Genomic DNA, 12,559 nt, shown 5'->3' on the forward strand with positions numbered 1-12,559 from the left:
CATTCTTCCCTCCAGGCTTTCAAAACAGCTGTTCACCACCACCTCTTATCTTCCCCCATCCAAATCCTCGATCTTTTCTACCCCCGATAATCCACCCAAGCCCACTTCCTTCATTTCTCCTGCTTTCCTTCCTGAAAGTCCCTGAAATGTCCATCTTCTCTTCGCCATGTTCCCCATCCCATCCCCATCTCTCTCCCTTCCACAGTTCACCTAATGTGTCTGTTCCCCACTGTTTTGTCCCTTCCACTCCCGCCCTTTTTTGTCTCATGCCTCCTTGCTGTGAGTTGTGTGTTCGCTCTCATACGAGCCTCGACCAAGGTATACAAAGAAGAAAAAAAAAAAGCCTTGCCTAAGCTTCAGGTGTGCTTCTCTTACTTATTTATTAGGCATCCAAAGGTCATAAATGAACACTCGTTTTACTCTGCCCACATTACACATCACGTGCAGCGAGTTTCACCTCCCTACATCTTGTATTTATTGGTTGGTTTTGTTTTTGTTGTTGGTTAAAGTTTCTGAACACTGCCCTTGAGGCTCGGTTTGCAAGTCACCATCAACAATTCCAATAGAAGAAATGTAATTACTCTTATTTGGGGTCTTAACGGTTCTTGGGGCCTTATGGGTCCTTTGGATCCTCAGAGTTCGTGGAGTCTCTTAGGTCATCGGGATCTTATGGGTCTTTTAACCATAGTGGACACAGTTGTGTTAAAAGTTTGCCCTTTAAAACCCTACTCAAATCGTCCTTATGAAGGGAGACAGACAAATACATAAATACACAGACACACACTGTGTTTTTTATAGCTAGACAGGATGACACAGATAGTCTTCTTGTCGTGTAATGCAAGGCTGCGTGTTCTGCCTCTCCGGTCTGGACCGGATAGCATACAGCTAACCCCCATCCGCCAATGAACGTAACGTCTAACAACCATGCTGAGGCTTAGAGTTCTTTATTCTTGACGAATGGTATGAATTGTGGTAATCGCTGTAACAAAAACAAAAATAAAATGTTATAGTAAGTTGACACAGATATTACGGTGATCGTTATACATGTACAAGATGTATATTAAAATCACTGATCAGAGTAACGGTACAATAACAAATTAGAGTCACTAGAATAGACCGCAGAGCTTTACATTTGTCTACACATCAAAGTTGCAGGTTCTTTCCTATAGGTTGTTGCAACACAATTGTCAAAGTTCGTCGGTAAAACTAGAGCATCGAACTGTTTCATGCCGACATAAAGTCACAGTACAAAATTCTGGTGTTGAACGAGAAACAAAACGCATCACTCACACTGTTGTTGGCCACAGTCTGGCACAAAAAGCATTTTTCATCGCAGCGGGCAAAAAAACCACATGGCCAAGGCAACATTTTTAACACAGCGTCTCCTGGCTCACGGTAGGCGGAGCCACAGGGAAGCGACAACAATGAATACGCATGACTAGTCAACCGGCACAGTGTGGCGGTGGCATATCTTGGCTCTCGGTAGGCGGAGCCACAGGGAAGCGACAACAATGAATACGCATGACTAGTCAACCGGCACAGTGTGGCGGTGGCATATCTTGGCTCTCGGTAGGCGGAGCCACAGGGAAGCGACAACAATGAATACGCATGACTAGTCAACCGGCACAGTGTGGCGGTGGCATATCTTGGCTCTCGGTAGGCGGAGCCACAGGGAAGCGACAACAATGAATACGCATGACTAGTCAACCGGCACAGTGTGGCGGTGGCATATCTTGGCTCTCGGTAGGCGGAGCCACAGGGAAGCGACAACAATGAATACGCATGACTAGTCAACCGGCACAGTGTGGCGGCACACTCCCCGCCTGACGTCTTCAAAGACGTCACACACAAACACAAATATATTAGAAAACAAACAATCAAAAATGGCATCACAGATCCGTTGGAACATATCACAAATGAACACGGCACATATTCATTTAACACCACAGGGAAGCAACATGACCAATTCACTAATAGGTCGTGTGTATGACACAATCTTCCCTTCCTTGGAAACGCGGATGACGGCTTTGCGAATCCTGTCGTCTGAGCCGGGCAAGACTTGAGTGATGACTCCGACAGGCCAGTCATTGCGGACAGAATCCTTTTCCTTGAGGATTATAACGTCCCCGTCCTTCACTTCTTGTTTGTCATGCATCCACTTCCGTCAAAATTGGAGTGAGTGGACGTACTCGTGGCGCCATCTGTGCCAGAACTCTTCTGCGAGGAGTTGAACTCTTTTCCACTGGATACCGTATATGTCTTTGATGTCCGCGTCGTAGAAAGGTTCAACAGGCGACCCCGTTTTCTGTGTTAATAGCATGTTGGGAGATAACACGAAAGGAGAATCTGGATCGGTAAACGCGGGAACCAGTGGTCAGTTGTTCATAATGGCCATTACTTCCATCATGAATGTTGTCAGCACTTCGTGGGTTAGATCCTTCGAAGCAAACTGTGCCATCATAGATTCAAGAACATGTCTAACGACACCGATTAGCCGTTCCCAACTTCCCCCCATGTGTGAAGAATGTGGTGGATTAAACAGCCATTTCACACCACTGTTGTACAGGAATTATTTTACCGGGCCTTCCTCCACGTTAATGGCGTCAATGTGTAGAGGGTCTGTTGCGCCGAGAAAACTTGTGCCACGATCTGACCTGTACTGTACCACTTTTCCGCGTATGGCTTGGAATCTCCTGAGAGGATTTATGAAAGAAAAAGAGGACATCTCTTCCACAATTTCAATATGTATGGCTCTGCTGGTTAAGCACGTAAACAGTATAGCCCAGCGCTTGCTACTGGCTGAACCACCTCTTGTTTTCCTGGTCAGGACATTCCATGGGCCGAAGGCGTCGGTAGCTACATATGTGAAGGGCGGCGTGGGCGTCATGCGATCCGCGGGGAGGTCTGACATCTTCTGCTGGAGTGGGCGTCCACGCAGCTTGCAGCATGTGACGCAATGGTGAATGAGGGAAGTTAACAACTTTTTACAGCCTGTGATCCAAAAGCCTGCTGCGCTTATTTTCTTCGAGGCATTTGAGAAAATGTGGACTTCTCTTTTGACAGTTTCGTTCGGGCTTGTAGCGTAGGTCCTGCGAACTTGTAACTGTTCTAAGTCACTTAGAGAATTTCTCCAATCATCCCATTCTTTATCTTGGTGTGGAGACAATGGCTCATCCCAGATTACAGTCTCCGTCATGAGATCTCGGAGAAGTAATTTACATTGAACAATTATGGGGGCGACGAAGCCTAGGGGGTCGAACACACTGCTAATCGTAGACAAAACCCCCCTACGTGTGAATGGTTTTTCTTTGGTGTTGACTTCAAACGTGAAGACATCGTGCTGGAGGTCCCACACAAGGCCTAAGCTTCTCTGTTGCGGTAAGGTATCTTCGTCAAAGTTCAAGTTCTTGAGGTTTTTAGCATAATACTCAGAAGGAAATGACTTGAGTACTTCTGGGCTATTTGACAACAATTTGTGGAGGCAGAGGTTACCGCCGTTCGCCAGAGCTTCTTGTGTGGCAGACAGAAGTTGTACCGCTCGTTCCACAGATTGACATGACGTCAATCCGTCATCAACATAAAAGTTGTGTAGTACAAAGTTTGTGACGTCATCATTGGGTTTTTCTTGTCCAGCGACGACAGCTTTCCGGAGACCATACGTGGCCACAGCGGGAGACGGCCTATTCCCGAAGACATGCACTGTCATTCAATAGTCAATCAGCGGTTTCTCGAGATCATTATCTTGATACCACAAAAATCTGAGGTAATTACAGTGTTCTTGTTTGACCAGGAAACCATAAAACATGGACTGAATGTCAGCTGAAATCGCCACTTCATCAGAGCGAAATCTTATCAAAACACCAAGTAAGTCATTGGTCAAATCTGGCCCTTTTAGCAACACGTCGTTGAGTGATACGCCGTTGTACTTGGAGGAGGAGTCGAATACGCCCCGTATCTGGTCGGGCTTATGTGGATGGTAAACCCCGAAAAGTGGTAGATACCGGCATTCCTCATCTTCTCGAAGGGGTGGGGCGATTTCTGCGTGGTTTCTATCGATAACCTGCTTCATAAACTCGACCATGTGTTGTTTCTTTTCTGGGTTTTTAATGAGGCTGTGGTGCAAGGAACTAGCTCTTTTGATGGCTTCCGGTTTATTATTAGGTAGCCGCTGTCTGTCTGCCTTAAACGGCAGCGGTGCCACCCAATTACCTTCAGGTGACCGATGCATCTCATCTTCCATTACTGAAATGAATTGTCTGTCTTCAGTGGACAGGCCAGATTTGTTGTCATCTTTATTCACTTGGAAAATGTCTGAAAAATTGTCGTTTTTGCAGGTAACAATTTCTTCAACAAACAGCTTATTGTCACATGGTGGGAAAATTGACGGACGACCGTCCGGCAAAAAGTTAATTTTATTAACCACAGGAACACCTGTTTTATGAACTTTGCCGATACAAGTTTCACCGATTATCGCCCAGCCAAGAGTTGTTTTCTGGGCGAATGGAGATCCTCTCGGGCCCGTCCGTTGTTCCAAAATATGATGTGCTTCTGGAATGTCACGGCCGATCAAAATTAATATCTCGGCGTCGCTGTCAATCTCGGGGATTTCTGCAGCAATATCAGACAGGTGGGCATGATGAATGGCGACATCGGGCGTGGCTATTTCGTGACGGGCATTTGGAATTTCATCGCACTCGATTAACGTAGGAACTTGTATTTTGTGGTCACCGTCTATGGACTCGATTGTGTAGCCATGTGCACGTTTCCCAACCATTTGCGCTGACCTGGAGCATGACGTAAGGTTGTAGGGAATATTTTCCCCCGATTCATCAAACGATTTGAAAAATCTTGATCTGGCGAGCGTGACGTTGTTCTGGTCGTCGAGGATTACGTAGGCATGGATATACTTGTTTGGATTGTCACTGTGGTAAACTTTGGTCAGAATTGTTTTACTGCATGATTTACCCTGGGACACATCACCACAAATTTGTGTGCATTTAAAGTTCGGAACGTTGACGGGTAGCTCCCCGCCGTTATCGGCGAACGCCTTATTGGCTGGCGTGGCGGGCTCTGTTGGGGTCACCGTGGGCTCTTTAAGGAGCTGCCGCTTGTCGTAATGCATTGCTGTAACATGCTTGTTGCCTTTACGCACAGAACAGGATAAATTTACATTACATGTCTTTGCAACGTGGTCAGTTGAATCACAGCACCGGAAACATATCTTATTTTCCTGCAGAAAGTCCCTTTTTTTGACAAGTGACTTCAATTTGAACGCACGACAGTCGCTGAGGTTATGTGCAGTATTGTGCAAAGGACAATTTGGCTGAATGTCTGTCTTCTTGGAGAAGAGGGTGCGATGTGCAGGACGTTTGTTTACCTGTGACTGTCTATATCCACTCTGACTGCTGCTCTGTGCGGCATTACTTTCGTACGCAAAACTAGGATCATTGCCTACCTGACTGAGGTTCTTGATAAACTCAGCAAACACATGGAAAGGAGGAAACACCACATTATTTTCTTTTTTGTACCTGGACGCATGCATTGTCCATTTCTCCTGTATGTTAAAGCAGTTTATTGAGTATGGGGAGTACTCCTGATGAAGAGTCAAAATAGCTTAAAAGAGTAGCATACTTTTGATCTTCTTTGAGGGAAAGCACTTCATACAATGTATCTGACAGTTCATACAGTTGCTTGTTGTCTTTGTTTGACAGCTGCGGAAAGGAAGCAAGTTTATGTTTTATTGAGGCTTCCACCATTTCTGGACTGCCAAATCGCTCCTCTAAGCGCTCCCATATTCGTTGAAGCGCGAGACATGGATTGTTGGCATTTGAGATTTTTAAGCTGACGGCGTGTTTCCTTGATTGTGGACCTAACCACTTAATCAGGAGGTCAATCTCTTCATTAACACTGGCACCAATATCATTCACAACGCTGCGAAAGTCTGCCTTCCACACTTCGTATGTTTCTGGTGTGTCGTTAAATGTACACAAGCGTGTTAACAGCAAATCTCTTTTCAGCAGATATTGTGAAAAGTCAGTGTTCATATGCGTTGTATTATTTGCTGTGTATACCGGCACAAATGAAGGCACATCCGGGTCTAATGTCACACGAGGGTTGGAACTGTGATTTAAATGTCTGTTATTTATGGGAACAGATGAAGCGTTAATAGCTCAGTTATTTAAATCAGGAAAGAAGGGGTGATCAGGGTGTCTGGTTGTTGCTTGGTATAAATTACTGGCAATATTGGGCGTAAGAGCCGGTGGTTGCAAATTTTGCATATTGTCAGCAGTTGGTAACACTGGCGGATAACTGTGATCTTCCACATACTGTTCTGTGCGCTTTGCTGATGTCTCCTGAGGTCGGTTGATATCGGGCGGGCCATTTCCACCCTCAAGTTCGCTAATACATTGTTCAATGGCTTGTAACTCTGCCTCAGTCTCGGCGACTTGTTTTTCAGATTGTAGTCGGGTTAAATCAGCCTCCATTGTTGCTTGAATTCGTGCTGATTCTGCGGCGGCCAAGGCTTGCCTTTTGCGTACTTCAGCTGCTTGTCTCTCGAACTGCAGGCCAGCTTTAACAGCACCGGCTTTAGCACGTTTTTGTGCTAACATAGAACTTATGTTTGACAGTTCTGAAGTTTTTGAACCAGCCTGAGATGATCGTACTGATCGGTTACTTCTGGGTGACTTCTCTGACATGTTGATTGTCTGGACGATGGCGTCGAGTGATACTGCGGAAACTGTGTTTGGTTATGGACTGGATTCCCCTGAGCCGGGCGGACCGACGTTTCTCGCTTGCCTGGACAGTGCTTGGCCTTAGTCGATTACTGTTCTGCCTCTCCGGTCTGGACCGGATAGCATACAGCTAACCCCCATCCGCCAATGAACGTAACGTCTAACAACCATGCTGAGGCTTAGAGTTCTTTATTCTTGACGAATGGTATGAATTGTGGTAATCGCTGTAACAAAAACAAAAATAAAATGTTATAGTAAGTTGACACAGATATTACGGTGATTGTTATACATTTACAAGATATATATTAAAATCACTGATCAGAGTAACGGTACAATAACAAATTAGAGTCACAAGAATAGACCGCAGAGCTTTACATTTGTCTACACATCAAAGTTGCAGGTTCTTTCCTATAGGTTGTTGTAACACAGTTGTCAAAGCTCGTTGGTAAAATTAGAGCATCGAACTGTTTCATGCCGACATAAAGTCACAGTACAAAATTCTGGTGTTGAACGATAAACAAAACGCATCACTCACACTGTTGTTGGCCACAGTCTGGCACAAAAAGCATTTTTCATCGCAGCGGGCAAAAAAACCACATGGCAAGGCGACATTTTTAACACAGCGTCTCCTGGCTCATGTTAGGCGAAGCCACAGGGAAGCAACAACAATCAATATGCATGACTAGTTAACCGGCACAATGTGGCGGCGGCATATCTTGGCTCTCGGAAGGCGGAGCTACAGGGAAGCGACAACAATTAATACGCATGACTAGTCAACCGGCATAGTGTGGCGGCACACTGCGGGCAGTGTGGGGTAGCATCGTTGGTTGAGTGCTCAGCTGTACCTGTGCTGATGAAGCAATGGTACAGTCAGACCATACCCTCTGTAAGTTAGGGCAGGAATTTGGAATTCGTTGATGGTGCCGCCAGTAGCTCGCTTACCCTTCGCAAAGGACACCATTGTAACTTTAACGTCCACCACCTAACTCCGGCAGATGGGACACCAGGTTTAACGTCCATCCGAGGGACGGCACACACATTGATGAATAACCCTGCCTGTAAAATACATGGATGATAGTTTATAAACGAGGTCGGGATTGATAACAATGCAACTTAGAGGCCCATCGAACATCCTGCCAGCTCATAAAGGGAGCGAACCATCTGGATCTAACTTCAAACTCAACAAAAATGTGGCTTATCTTGTTTAGTCAAAGTAATGCCGGGCATCAGTGGCACAGCCACACATTCAGCCAGTGATATCAACCACAGCCTTATGCTGCACACAAAAGACTGGAACTTCACTCGGAAGAGCGCATATCTTTGCCAGGCTAAACAGTTTACATTTTGTATCCCACTGATAGGCAGGATCTGGATCTGCACCTGAACCAAAATCGGATCAGCTTGTTCTTGTCACCTACCAAACTCATCCACCAGATTTTGTCAAAATCCGTCCGTTTTGAAATATCATGGTATATATCGCTTTTGGCCCCATCTCTTTGTGCTGATCGAATTGGTTATTTTGTGCTTTGTGATTATTAAATATGTAGATTCTTCATTTGCAGGAAGGATTGTAGGCACAGAATTCTGTGTAGTTTTGAAGGAGCGGGAGTTAGGGACATTGAAGGAAGGGTAAACGATATTGTATCGGGTCACGGCAGGAAGAAGTTAGTTGTGGTACATCTGGGTGTGAATGATGTGGGGAAAGTTTACTCAGAGGTTTTGAAAAATAGATACAGGATATTGGGTAAGCAGCTGAAAGCAAAGGGTTGTGAGGTCATGTTTTCTGGAATCCTCCCAAGATTAGGAAACAATATCGAAATTATGAGCAAAGCAATAGACATCAACCAATGGCTGGAATAATTGTGAAGGGAGGAAGGTTTTACATTAAGGAAGCGGTGGGAATCATTCAGGGGACAAAGGGAGTGTTTCGTGAATGATTGCCGTATATTAAATAGAAAGGGGGCAGCAAGGTTTGTAGTGGGAATTGAGAAAGGAATTCAGGGGTTTTTAGGTCAACTGAGGGTGGGGAAGCTGTAAAGGAAGGAATGGATGAAGTAAATGGGATGAGTAAAGCCAGGCACAAAAATAGAATTTCAGGAAGGGAAAAGTTAAATATGTTCTATACCAATGCCAGAAGTTTAAATAATAAGATGGAATAGCTTGAAGCCAAAGTAGATAGCGAGGAGGACGATATAGTTGCAGTGAGTGAGACATGGTTTAAAGGTCCCCTGACATGCCAAAGTACATAAATTTAATTTATATATGTCCTAGAGGAGTTTTTCATCGTGATTTCAGATCTGACAATTTTTTCACAAAACTCATTCTGTAAAATGTAAAATTAAAAAACAAACCTCTTCGGGAACGCCCCTAAAAATTCTCCTGAAAGGGGCGTAACCCACATGACGTCACATACAGTATGTCAAAGGCTGCACGTAAATTACTCGGGTTGGTGGTCTACGTGATTCTATTGGCTTTCTGTGTGTTTCCACATTTGATTAGTCGACTCAATCGCTTCGTTCATTTCTGCTTTAAAAAAATCAAACATTTGGTTTTGAATAATGGATGGCATGGACTTTCATTTGTCTGGTAGCGACAGTAAGTGTGAGAGAAATGAAGGATTTTGGTCTGAATCACATGGAGAATTGTCAGATAACGTAGTCACGGGAGGTGAAGTTCAGCCAGCTGTAAATGAAATACGGCCTTACCAGTTCGAGCCCGAAGCAGGACAAGCAGAGGAAAATGGCAATGAAATTCCCGGAGTTCATGACGATCGGGAGGACATCGAAGGAAGACTTGGCAATTAAAACTGGTTCGACTAAATCATATTCGTAATTCAATAATGTAAATTCGACTTGCATACTGCTCGATATCAGAAATATTTTAGTGAGGTGACGTGAACAGCGCAGCGCAGCAGACATGTTGCTCACAAAGCGAATTAATCACAATCAAGGCCAGCCCATGTCATCGGCCGTATCTCTCCACGCATAAAACGAAGCAATCTCGCTGTCCTGATACGATGAAAATTTGTGTGCAGAACACACCTTGTGACACAATTGTCTTGAGTAGTTCGATAAATCTGACATTCTGTTGCATTTTTATTTATTTTATTCCTACTGTCGTCATGTAGCACCAGTAGAAAACAATGAAAAAAAAAAAAGAGAATAATAAATAAAAGCTACAGCATGTCAGATTTATCAGCCTAGTCGGACGGACGACGGATTTATCGGACTAGTCTAGAGCTCTAGACTCTAGAGATCTAGAGTCAATCCACTCTGTGCGAGTTTCTGGATGTGACGTCAACGCTGCGGTTCGCTGAAGTCAACTTTTTTATGGGTGGGGCATAGCAAGTTGTGAAAAGCACAATAAATGATCGAAATATTGCTCTAATTATCCCATTTTTGATTAAAAAAAAAACATGGGTGATTTCTTCACGAGGAAGGTCAAGTTAATATATAAATAACCAGAAAGTTTTGCATGTCAGGGGACCTTTAAAGTTAAAGGGGTCCTTTATGGTATGCAGCGACAGCCTGTCCAACTGTTCCTTATCAGCCATTTATTTGGAGTGCTTGGTTGAGTGCTTAAGCCACTTTCCGAGTGCCTAATAGTCGATGTCATTTCCCCCACTCATCACTGCTTGGATATATAAGGCTTGGGCGAGAACATTTATTCAGAGAAGTTCATTGATGGTGTCCTTTGTACTCTCTCTATGTCGACTGCAATCATGTATTAAAGATTCTCATTTGTATGTTGAACCTGAGTGGAAATTGAAGTTTAATGCACGATAATACATAAGGCAGGTGCTACATAGTTAAAGTTTACTAATTAATGAGAATCGGTCAAAGGTCGGATCAAGCCATGAATATTTTGGGCAATTAGTGTTGAAAAAACGCTTCCAGGACACTCCAAAATGCATCATCACTGATATGTGAACATGAAAACCTTTGGCAAATTGAGAAATGAAGACACCAGACTAATGTTTACCTGCTTTTGTCTGAAAAGCCTGAAATAAGGTATTTTTAGTACCATATTTTCTGGATTCGTTTAAATATGAATGCATGGCCAGCCATTAATTTCTTCCCGAATTTGACCGTTGATTTGATTTTCCGATCTCCCTGTAAAATTCCAAAAACGACTCAAATCCAGAATGGCTCTTTGCATCCCTCCTGTATATGAGCTGTGTTGAAGCATCTTTGTGCCAAATATAATCTCAATATCTACTCAAATACAAGATACACGATTTTTAAGTTCATCTTTGGCCTTTTAAAATCAGAACCAGGGTCTAAATTGAAAAAGTAAAAAGGGCTTTTGGTGGACTGAACCAAAGTACATCCATGCTCGATATAAAAAAGAAAATGGGGTTCAGAGTGGGGAGGACCCCAATTCTCTCTCTGTAAACACAGGGTATGTCAACAAAAAGGTTAACCGCTTCAAATGACCTTTATAAATTTAGTCATTACCTTAATTTTCTTTGTTTTGTCGGAGTGATCAATGATCTTTGGAGAAGTCATTCAAGCATAACCGAAGTATTCCACGGAAAAAAAGTTATGTTTTCTACGGAGCAAAGAGTAGACATTGTCAAGTGGTATTTTGAGACCAAATCAATTACTTCTGTCCAGACGAGGTTCTGTACTGAACATGGAGTGCATCCTAGAAACAAGCCAAGCAAGCCAGTCATTTGGAAACTTGTGAAAAAGTTCAAAAGTGAAGGGACGATTCTCCACATTAACAAGACAAGGTCTGGTCGCCCAAGAAGTGTACGGTGTGAAGGAAAAATGGAACGAGTTCATGAGTCAGTCATGCAAAGTCCGAAGAAATCACATCGACAAAGATCGGCTGAACTGGGTCTCACTCCCAGCAGTTTCAGAAGAATAATTAAACAAGGTTTAAACCTCTTTCCTTTCCACATCACAACAACCCATAAATTGACCGATGGGGATAAAGCAGCACGAGTCACTCTGTACGAGATGCTGCAGCAGAAGATGGAGGAAAACCCAAACTGGATTCATGATGTGTGGTTTAGTGCCGAGGCACACTTTCACATCAATGGTGGTGTCAATTCACACAACATTTTCTGGGGAAGTCAATGCCCAGATGAGGTTTAGGAGAAGTCACTTAAGGGTCGGAATGTCACTGCTTTTGTGGCTGTCAGCTACAGAGGTGTGTTTGGGCCGTATTGGTTTGAAAACAAAAACGGAAGAACGGTTCCCATCAATCAAGAACGATACCGGTCCATTGTCAATGTGTTTTACGAAGACTCAAAGCAATTGATGAGCACTGCAGCCCTCCAGCGACAGTGGTTCATGCAAGACGGTGCGACCCTGCATACAGCCAACGAAACAATTACTTTTCGAGGTCAAAAATTTGAACAACGAGTTCTCAGTTTGTGTATGGAAAATGAATGGTCTCCACACAGCCCCGACCTCAATCCGCTGGATTTTTTCCTCTGGGGAGCTTGTAAGGATAACATCTACAAGGAACACCCCAGATCTGAACCTGATTTGAAGGCAGCAGTTGAGGCTTACGTGCAGACAGTCACCATTAAAACTTGCAGAAACGTCATTTATAACTTCACAAATCGTGTGAATGCATGTTGTGTGCATGGAGGTGCTCACGTTAACGCATAATAAGTTTCATTTCTCCATGATTTGGTTTTTCATTTTCCAAGGTAATTTTTTGTTTTATTTCTCAATGTTTTGGTTAATAAAGTTTTGAAGTGGTTAACCTTTTATTGACACACCCTGTATGTATGGCATTGCACCATTCTCGGTTGGAAGGGGTATTACAAGTTACACTAAAAGTTGCCAATTTGGGGGAAATTAACCCAT

Source organism: Eptatretus burgeri, chromosome 6 (assembly GCF_056783735.1).
Source record: "Eptatretus burgeri isolate ZD-2024b chromosome 6, Ebu_testis_v1, whole genome shotgun sequence".
NCBI lineage: Eukaryota > Metazoa > Chordata > Myxini > Myxiniformes > Myxinidae > Eptatretus > Eptatretus burgeri.